The following is an 11,337-nucleotide window of genomic DNA, read 5'->3' on the forward strand; positions in this document are numbered from 1 at the left end:
CAATTTAAATTAAAAAATCCATGTATGTCAGTGTATATCTTGGAAAAATATGTTCATTGGCAATTAATCTCTACATTTTCAGATTTTGCCATCATTCCTCAGTCCACCACAGACATTATAATATGAGTGTGGGTCAGTGTACTCCCACACGTTATGTATGAAATCATTGGGCAATGTCCACAAAGATGCATGATATAACAATAGATGGCAGTAATAAACAATTTGAGTTTGTGATTAAAGAAGACAAGAACACACTGCTGTGCTCAGTCATTGCACTGCACAGCTAAATGCATTGCAGAGGAGGCACAACACAATGTAGCGTGTTCACATTACACCACTGGAAAAAGTATTTAATTACTGTTAAAGCTACACTATTTTAAAAGTAAGTGAACTACCGTAAAGTACAGAAAAATGTAGTTAAGTTAGTAGCATCACTTCTTGTGCTTAGATACTCCCCAACACTGAAGATTTGTAAAGATAATCAATTGTAGTTTTTAGGTAAAAATAGACATTTTGAAATCTTGAGACCACTAGCTGGCGCTGTCTGGAAACTACGGATTTGCCTCAGGTTATGCTTGTGATGACACCCTCCAAATTTGATGTAAATACAATAAAGTGATCCTGAGATAAAGCCTCAAATTATTTCACCACTAGGGGGCACTGAAAAGTTTTACAATGGCTTTCAGAACATGTTGCTGAGAAACCATACCAAGTTTTGTTGTGATACACAATTGCATTTGTGACATACTGAACTTAATGAGCAAACTCTAAATGGCCGACACCCAAAATGACCGACCAAAAACTGTTTGGTATTGTTTGACTCGGCTTACCTCAAGGAATCTAAAAAGACTCAATTTTGCAGTGGTTATAAGCAAAAATAACAAATATTCAAATCTCGTGACCACTACGTGGCCCTGTGACAAAACATTACATGCACCATTAGTTCATTACTGTTATGACATATACCAAGTCTCATATTTGCTCATAAACTACACTCTCCACACTTGGTCAAGTGGAACAGGGAATTGAACCACCAACCTTTCGTTCGTGGACAACCTACACTAACCACTGAACCACTGCCAATACTTATTAATAATTAATAATTAATAATAATTCCTTACATTTATATAGCGCTTTAACTTACTTTTACTGTTTGTGTACATCCATACACAAAAGTTTTGCAAAGATATAGCCTCAAATCCATTTCGTCATGGTCACCATGATATTCATTGAATCACTGTACGATAACTGATTGGTCTATCAAAAACCTTTTCATAATTTTTTGTTTAGATGGTTTGTATCAAAATTCAAGCCAATCAAACAACCACTGTAGGAGGAGTTCGAAAAAGTTTGTATTCTTTGTAATTCAAAATACCTGACCAAAAACCTTTTGATATCGTTTGACTCAGCATGCCTCACGGAATCTAACAATAGCACTTTCATAATTTTAAACTCAAGTTTGCATTAGTTGTAAGCAAAAATAGCCATTTTTCAAATCTTGTGAACACTAGGTGACACTGTGAGGAAACTGTGCACACACACTCAGGTCATGACTGCCATTAAAACTACCAAGTGTCGTGTGAATATGTTTAACTTTGGCAAAGATACAGCCTCAAATCCATTTGTTCGTACTCTACGTAAAATTTGTTGACGCGGTTAATGACCGTCATGATTTAAGATTTAAAAAGTTTTCAGTAGATTAAGGCAAAAATAGCCATTTTTCAAATCTTGAGTGCTGTGCAGAAACAATGGGTTTTGTCTCAGGTCATCTTTGTGATGACACCCACCAAATTTGGTGTACGTATGATTAAGCAATGTGGAGATATAGCCTCAAATGACTTGACCACTAGGGGGCACTGCACCGAAACAATAGATGGTGCCTCAGGTCATGATTGTTATGACATCCACCAAATTTGATATACATACAATTAAGCAATGTTGAGATATAGCCTCAAATCACTTGACCACTGGGGGCACTGCACCAAAACAATAGATGGTGCCTCAGGTTATGATTGTGATGACACCCACAAAATTTGATATACATATGATTAAGCAATGTTGAAATATAGCCTCAAATGACTTGACCACTGGGGGCACTGCACCGAAACAATATGGTGCCTCAGGACATGATTGTGATGACAAATACAAATTTGGTGTACATACGATAAAGTGATCTGGAGATAAAGCCTCAAAACTCTTAACCAGTAGGGGGCACTGAAAAGTTTACAAGGGCTTTCAAAAAATGTCACTGATGAACTAGGTGGTTCTGTAACAAAACATTCCATATACCCTCAGTTCATGACATTTACAAGTTGTGAAACATTCACCCATTCATACAGTGTCAGCCACACAAGAGCCATCCAGCTCATCGGGAGCATTTGGGGTTAGATGTCTCACTCATGGACACCCCAACACTTGGTCAGGTGGAGCTGGGGTTCGAACCACCAACCTTCCGATTTGTAGACAACCTACACTAACCACTGAACCACTGCCAATACACACATCAATGTGCAAAACCTTTGCGAACATATAGCCTCAAATCCATTTTCGTGCTCGCCATCATATTTGTTGATGTGCTATACAACAACTGACAATAACTTTTTGTCTAGAGTCTAAATTGTGTGTACCAAATCCAAGCCAATCAAACAAACGCCGTAGGAGGAGTTTTGAAAAAGTTGGTATGCTTTGTTATTGAAAATGGCAGACAGAAAACGTTTTGATATCGTTTGACTCGGCATGCCTCAAGGAATCTAACAATTGCATTTTCATGAATTTAGACTCAATTTTGCAGTAGTTATAAGCAAAAAAAAATCACTTTTTAATAATGACTGTTATGACATATAACAGTTGGGGATAGGTGTCTTGCTCATGGACATCTTGACACTTGGTCAGGTGGAGCTGGGGTTTGAACCACCAACCTTCCGATTTGTAGACAACCTACACTAACCCCTGAACCACTGAAACAGTGCCAATGTGCAAAACTTTTGCGAAGATATAGCTGTAAATCCATTTCGGCATGCTCATCAGCATGCTCACACTAGGTGGCGCTGTACCGAAACTGTGCACGCACCCTCAGGTCATAACTGCCATCAAAACTACCAAATCTCGTGTAAATATGTTTAACTTTGGCGAAGATACAGCCTCAAATCCGTTTGTTCCCACATTGCGTAAAATTCATTGACGCGGTGTACGGAAACGGATCGGCGAATAGACACGAATTCCATAACTTTTTGCCATGAGTGTCTCTAGATGCTAAACACCCATTCTTTACGCAAATTGGACAAAAGCTCTAGGACGAGTTCGAAAAAGTAGGTTTTACAAACAATTCAAAATATCAAAATAATTAGCATAACGGAAATGACGTCATATGGTGCAATCGAATTGGCATGAGCCAAGGAATCAGATGAAACAAGAATTGCGTTTCTATGACGTATGGGTCAGCAGTTATAACCAAAAATGCAAGTGAAAATTTGGACTGTTGGTGGCGCTATAGGGTTTGACAAAGACACTCGAAATTTGGTGTGGGGACTATTTGGAATGTCCTCTTTGAGTGTGCCAAATTTCATAACTTTCCGACAAAAAAAGTTAAAAATCAAAATGGCCGACCCCCAAAATGGCCGACTGAAAACCATTTGGTATCGTTTGACTCGGCATGCCTCAAGGAATCTAACAATAGCACTTGTATAATTTTAGACTCAAGTTTGCAGTAGTCATAAGCAAAAATAGCCATTTTTCAAATCTCGTGAACACTAGGTGGCGCTGTGATGAAACTGGGCACGAACCCTCAGGTCATGACTACCATCAAAACTACCAAGTGTCGTGTGAATACGTTTAACTTTGGCGAAGATACAGCCTCAAATCCGTTTTTACGCACTCTACGTAAAATTCGTTGACGCGGTATACGGAAACGGATTGGCGAATCGACACGAATTCCATAACATTTTGCCATGAGTGTCTCTAGATGCTACAGACCCATTTTTTACGCAAATTGGACAAAAGCTCTAGGACGAGTTCGAAAAAGTAGGTTTTACAAACAATTCAAAATATCGAAATAATTAGCATAACGGAAATGACGTCATATGGTGCAATCGAATCGGCATGAGCCAAGGAATCAGAAGAAACAAGAATTGCGTTTCTATGACGTACGGGTCAGCAGTTATAACCAAAAATGTAAGTGAAAATTTGGACTGTTGGTGGCGCTATTGGGTTTGACATAGACACTCCAAATTTGGTGTGGTGACTATTTGGAATGTCCTCTATGAGTGTGCCAAATTTCATAACTTTCCTACGTACGGTTCTATGGGCTGCCATAGACGCAATGGCGGAAGAAGAAGAATAATAGATAATAATAATAATAATAATAATAATAAGAAAACTAACAATCCCAATAGGGGTCTCGCCCATTCTGGGCTTGACCCCTAATAATAATAATAATAATAAGAAGAAGAAAACTAACAATCCCAATAGGGGTCTCGCCCATTCTGGGCTTGACCCCTAATAACAATATTTGTCACAAACAGCAGCTTTTTATGTAATTTCAAAGGTTTTTAAAAAAAAAAAAATGATATAAAGATATTGCATTTATTCCACTGTATGTGGTTATGGGGACACTTCAAATGTTTTTAGGCAGAAATTGTATACAAAAAGGGTATTATTCCTTCCTTCAGTTGGAGTAAAATAACTTTTGCATAGATTATGATAGAGAAAATTTCATTTTTCCTCTATAAGCTGACAATTGCTGGAATCAAAGAGTTATACACTTTCAAATAAAAACTTTAGAAAAAAAACATAAAAAAGCGCCTATTTATTTTTGTGTTTATTAGAGGACTGACAACACATACAACCATGTTTAGCACTTTCAACAGTGTTTTATGTAATTTCAAAGGGGTCCTGTAAAATGATACCAAACTTTTGTATGTAAACCTCTGCATGTGGGTATGGGAAGCTTTTGAAATGGGGTAGGCCAAATCCAGGCTAAAATCCCCAAAATAGCCTCAGGGTGGAAGAAGCTAACTTACATCCTCACCCAGTCAGGTCTCAAACATTAGAGGAAAAATCTCAGGAAAACCTCTTGTCAAGTCTACAAAATTGCATTGTTCCTGAGAACATCAACACATGTATGTGTTATACTGTTCTGTATTTTCAGATATGAAATGAATATGTAGTTTACTAATAATATTTAGAAATTAATATTAGTTTACTAATATTCAACTCTAGGACACTACATAAACAGTTAGCAGTAACTATGACTGAGATTATTTTAGGATAGCAGTCATAAAATGACTGGTTTCTGAAAATATTGTAAAATATTATTGTAAAAATAAGTTACGAATAATTGTTATCATTTTATAATGAAGAAAATATTTCTCTGCTGTCATTATTTCCTAACATTTTATGCCATTTAGGTATGATGAAGATGATACTTAAATATTTTAAAATACATATTTATCTTTCCCAGTACCTGTTGCACTGTAGAATAGTGGGTTAGGAAAAGGACATATAGAAGTGTTGCACACTTCTTGCACACAGCAGGCTTTCAAAAAAAGTCAGCAAAAAAATGGGGGGCCTGTGCCCCAGTAGAGTTTTTGTCTAGCAATGCCCCTGGCCGAGTGCACAGACTCTGCATCCGGTGGATCCATGTGTGGTGAGTTCGTCTGCCAGAAATGAACAGTCAAAGACAGGAGTCCATTTGCAGAATGGGAGTATTTATTAATAAACAAAACAACAGGATGGTCATTGGGAGAGAGAGAGCAAACCTCAGGACAATGCCAGGGAGCAAGTAGATCACAGGACATTGCCAGGGAGAAAGTAAACCACAGGACGATGCCAGGGAGATCAGTAGAAAAGTGGTAATGAAGACTGCTGAGCTCAAAAGAACTGTGGCAATGAAGGCCACTGAGCTTGGCTGGATCGAAATAGTAATGAGGGGATGGTTGCCTCTAAAGCACATATTTGGTTAAAACAATACATGAAAAATAAGCCTGTTCGCTTGGGGTATAAACTTTTTGTTCTGGCAGACTCCACAATGCCTATACGGGACTTTTTTGTGTATGAGGGAAAGCTGCAAGAAACAGTGGCAAGGGGCTCAGTTATGAGTCTGTCATGGAGTTTGTTGACACACAGTTTCTTGGCACTAGATACAAGAGACAAAGTCTCTTCCTTTTCTGTGACCTCCTTCAAAAAAGGATCTGGGCATGGGGAACCATATGGACAAATCAAAATAGCTTTCCAAAATCCTAAACAAATAGTCTGGACTCTAAATCTCCCTGTGGCACCATCTGATGGATAGGAAAGGACCCCCTTCTCTTTAATCAGTGGCATGACACAATTCAACACTCCACACAGCCCATGCAGGAGACAATGGTCATCATAGAGTCATAGATGCAGATGGGCACTGGGTGTTAAAGGACAACTGTGTTAAACCAGCAGTGAAGGAATACAACTGGTATGTATTTTATGATAACAATCTATTATGGTTTTTGAAATAAATAAAATATGTGGCTCAGTGTTGTTTTATCTGCCCATACAAGTGCATGGGTGGAATTACCCATTCTGTTGCGCCAATCAGATATTATAAAGTGATCCACAAAACCCAGAAGAAATTTTTTATCACTTCTTCGACATTGCCATTGTGAATGCCTTCCTGATATACAAGCATATCAAAAAAGGTAAAGGGGAGGTACCAATGCAACAGAAGGCATTCAGGGTGAAACTCATTGAGGAGCTGGAAGCAACTGCTGACATACCCGCTCCATCGCCCACTCCAAACAGAGCACTTAACAAGCCTGTGCATAGCAGTGGAGACAGCACTACAGGTCGTCCGAGGTGCAGGCACTGCCATGCAAAGACTAAGTGTTCTTTATGTGATGTGCCTTTTTGCCAAGCCGTGATTGTTATAATGAGTGGCATGTTGCCAATAACCTGTACTATAATTGTACAATTTGTAAATAGTTGGACTTAAAGGCACGCCATGAAACTTTTTCTTGTATTTTTCATGTCTAGCTCCCCTAGAGGCAAAGGGGCCACAGCACTGTCGCAAAGGAAAAGAAGACAACTCTTAAGGTCACAAAGTGTGCCTTCCAGCAGGTCATGTGTCATATAATATAATTTCATGGTTTTTATTTTTTTCAAATGCCAAAAGATCGTGTAGCTCACGTTTACAAGCCAGTTGTAATGGTGGTCGCTTGGTTAAAGTTTATATATAAAAAAAAAATAGCCTTAAAGGGTAATCAAACCCAGCTTGCCCGTGTCCCTGGTCCATGACGCCACCACAGCGCCACAAGTGGCCTAAGTAGCCGCCAGTAAAATTCATGTAAAAAAAGTGTTCAGGCGCCAGACAGGACTTATATATGCAAGCAATATAACATTACTTGCTATTATTACACGGCTCTCTGGAATGCTTGATTCTGATTGGTCAGTTGAGACATTTGCAGGTTCGTTCTTTTCAAATAATAACCGCTCCAAAATAATAACGCATAGCCGGACTACTTGCACGAGTAAAATCGCTCCGCGCCAATAAAGATCAATAAAGATTACTGTCTGTTTGGCACCATCTTGTGACAAACACTCGACAACCACGACAAGACACAGAGAGCTTACTGAGACTGAACTTAACAAAATAGAGCATGACAGCTACGAAGCCAACACACAAAAAAATACAGAATGGGCATTAAAACTTCTCAAAGACTGGTTAAAGAGAAAAAAATGGAGACAGACAAGTATGAAGCAGAGGATCTTAATAAAGTATTACGATCATTTTATGCATCTGTGCAAAGTTTTGCGGAAGGATAAAAATGTTAATTTAAAACAAATATGCCAATAAAATGTTTTAATTCATATTCATGTCCAGTTTTTTTTCTTATGTGGCAAGTAGCCGTGTAATAAGCAGGATAATGTAGAGGCAGCCGGTAGTTATTGGGAAATAAGCCCCTTCAGGGTGATACAAGACCCTCCGCTTCGCGTCGGGTCCTGATCACACTGTCGGGGCTTATTTCCCAATAACTACCGGCTGCCTCTACATTATCCCTTACGTATAAAAGCATGAGGGCGAAGTCAGCATCGGTCAGAAACCCCTCCTCCTCCTTTAGTTCATGCCAGCAAGCGAGCGCTGGCCCAATGTAATTGATCCTCATCACTCTCCCCTTTTCTCTTTCTGGTCTCCTCCGACAAAACCTTCTTTCGTTTTCTTAGTTGCTGCTTCGGCCATGACAAAAACATCAGGAAAATAAATAGTTGTGCTCTCACGTCTGAATTTGAGGAAGTGACGTATGCCGTAAAGCAGATTTTTGTAGTTTTTTGTTTTGTGCTCGGGTTACTACCCGAAACCCCAAGTTTAAAAGTACGAGTAAAAGCGATACAGACCCCGTCAGGCTATGGTGGACATTTCATTCAACCTATTTTATGTTGATGTACCATCACAAGGGTCTTAAAAATATATTATGAAGGTTGAAAAACTACAAAGTATCACTTTAAATAGTAGAATAATATACAAATTTAATATTGAATAAATATTCTAGCACTCCTCCTTTATCACACAAATGTGAAAACACAATAAAGATAATCTAATCATTACACTATTGCACTAAGAACAGAAAACACAAACTAAAACCTGGCTGACCTTCAACCTCAACAGATCGCGGTTATGCGTCTGGTCAGAACTTTTATTCTGGTTTTTGTTTGCTTAATGGTCTGACTAGGGGCTAAAATAAACTCTGGAGAAAATACCTCATCAAAAATAACAAATGTTTTGGTTTCTTAGAGGCAAGGGGAGATGACGATCATGAATCACCACTTTGTGCAGGAGTTTGGCAGATGGTTTGTAAGCACACACGTTACACAGCAACGTAAGCTCTGTGTCATTTTATATACGCTTTGAAATATGAACTAAGGTAATCTACTTGATATTTATTTTGCTTGTTATTAGAAACAAACTACTCTAAAAGGACTTTGATGTTATTGAATTTTAGCAGAGTTTACCGGAAGTTATTTGTGTTCCACAAAGCTGTTTGTTTATATTCTTACGGCTGAAACCGTCTATAGCAAGCAAACTTTAGAGTTATAAGTTACCCTCCAATTAACATTAGCACTTTGTTCATGGCATGAATACCATAGTAATCATACAAGGTTGCATACCTTTAAGTTTTGATTGTTTCTCCTCTTTTTTCATTCTAAATTAAGCACCTGATGATTTTGACATTTTCCTGTTCATCTCTGTATTTTTTGGCACTTGGTAATCAACCACATCCCCCCAACCCTGTCACTCATGACCAGAAGTCAAGACTTCAAGAATTTTATTTGAATTTGTATGTATGTGTATATATATGTATATATGTTTATGTATGTGTGTATATATATATATGTATGTATGTATATATATATATGTATATATATGTATATGTGTATTTATGTGTATGTATGTATGTATGTATATATATGTGTATATATATATATATATATATATATATATATATATATATATATGTATGTGTATATGTATGTATATATATATATATATATATATATATATATATATTTGTAGTTGTTATCTTTTTTGAATTTATAATTTTTTTTTTTTTTTTTTTTTTTTGTAGTCATTGAATTTACTAGGATGGATTAATGATTATAAATAATTATTGTGACACTATTCATTTAATCATGTGACTTCCTATCTGTTCAATTTGTTGAATCATGTGACTTCCTATCTGTTACCTTAACAGCTGTTATTGATTACTGGTCTTAACTAGGAAGTGAGCTGTTTGTCAAACACTTCAAGCCCTGACGAAAGCCTTGTTGGCTGAAACGCGTAGGCATGTTTTTATTCTACTTAGCCATGTATTAATAAAGGCTTTTTAATCTTTATCCTCCTGAGTGCCTCAGACCCTATTTTAAAATATATGTGGATCCCTCCACTGAAGAGCACCGGAGGTATTTACACACTTTTTTACACCCGAGAAGCACTTCCAGCATTTTTCTGCTTTTTGTATCAAGAATTAAGGACATCAAGGGATTGTTCTAGGCTGGAGTAGCTCCGTTGAATCTACGTTGGGGACTATCTGTCTTTCACCTAAAAATGGCTACTGGATACTTCTCCTATTCCAAAGAAGAAGGTGAGAGCATTATTATCTCAGATACTCTGTTTGATCAGAGCTCTGTACAAACCACAGATGCTAAAAAACTGTTTATTGAAGTCAAAAAACTTTCTGAAAAAGACTTAAAACTACAGCTGCATATGACAACTTTGTCAGACTATTGGAGAGAGAAAATGATACCAAGAGGTTTGAGAATTAAAAAATTCCCATCATTTGGGGCTGAAGATTCAGAGTTTAAAGAGAAATGGGAAGCAATATTAAACAAATGTTCTCTAGATCTCATGCTACTCCTTATACAAGAAGCTAAGAAACAAAAAACTCAAATTCAGAATGAAATTGCCAATTTGAAAAAAGAAATATCCACCAACTTCAAAAATCAACAAATCCCTTTTGAAAAAGAATTAAAAGTGGATTTAGAGAAATTACAGAGAGAGCTCAAACAAGAAAAACTGAGGAAATTTAACAGAGATTTATCAGATTATAAGGACAACAAAGTCTACTGGTGGAAACACAAACGAAGTTTTAAAACCCAGTCACAACGGAGAAGGACTGTCTCCTTTCAACTACCCAGTAGTGATGAAGACCACTCTGAGATAGAAGAGTCCTCCTCACTCACTTTTTTAGGCACCAAACCTCAAAGAAACTACATATCACAGAGACAACGAAGCGAAAGACAAGAAGAGGGAGAAGCAAGTCATCAAGGACCCATAAATTACAGCCGGTACACCAGAAGCAAAGGCAAGATGAAGATGAACAAGTAATTAACATTTCAGATGTCCCTCTTTCTGCCTGTCAAATCTCTGTTTTATCAAAAGGTTTAACATTTGCTCCCAAAAATACAGCCAGAGAGTTCCAAACAAAAATTGATCTGTTCAAGTTTCATCGTAATCTCCAATTGAAAGTCTGGCATCATATTATTCCCAGTCAAGCGGCCTCTCGAAGTCATATGCAACAAGATGACACAAGAACTTCATTTAGACCTAAGTCTACCTTTACACCAAATATATGTAATCAGACTCTAAATACATTCTACAAAAAGGTTACATATGAAGTTGATCAACTTTTTGCATCTAACAGTACAATGAGATCCAATCTGACAAAAGAAGAAAGTGATGCAATAAAGGACTTGTCAGCTAATGAAAACATTATAATAAAAAGAGCTGATAAAGGAGGAGCTGTAGTAGTGTGGGGCCGAGATCAATATGTCACAGAAGCTAATAGACAGTTAGCGAATAGAGAGTATTATGAA

This window comes from Paramisgurnus dabryanus, chromosome 13, assembly GCF_030506205.2.
Source record: "Paramisgurnus dabryanus chromosome 13, PD_genome_1.1, whole genome shotgun sequence".
Classification (NCBI taxonomy): domain Eukaryota; kingdom Metazoa; phylum Chordata; class Actinopteri; order Cypriniformes; family Cobitidae; genus Paramisgurnus; species Paramisgurnus dabryanus.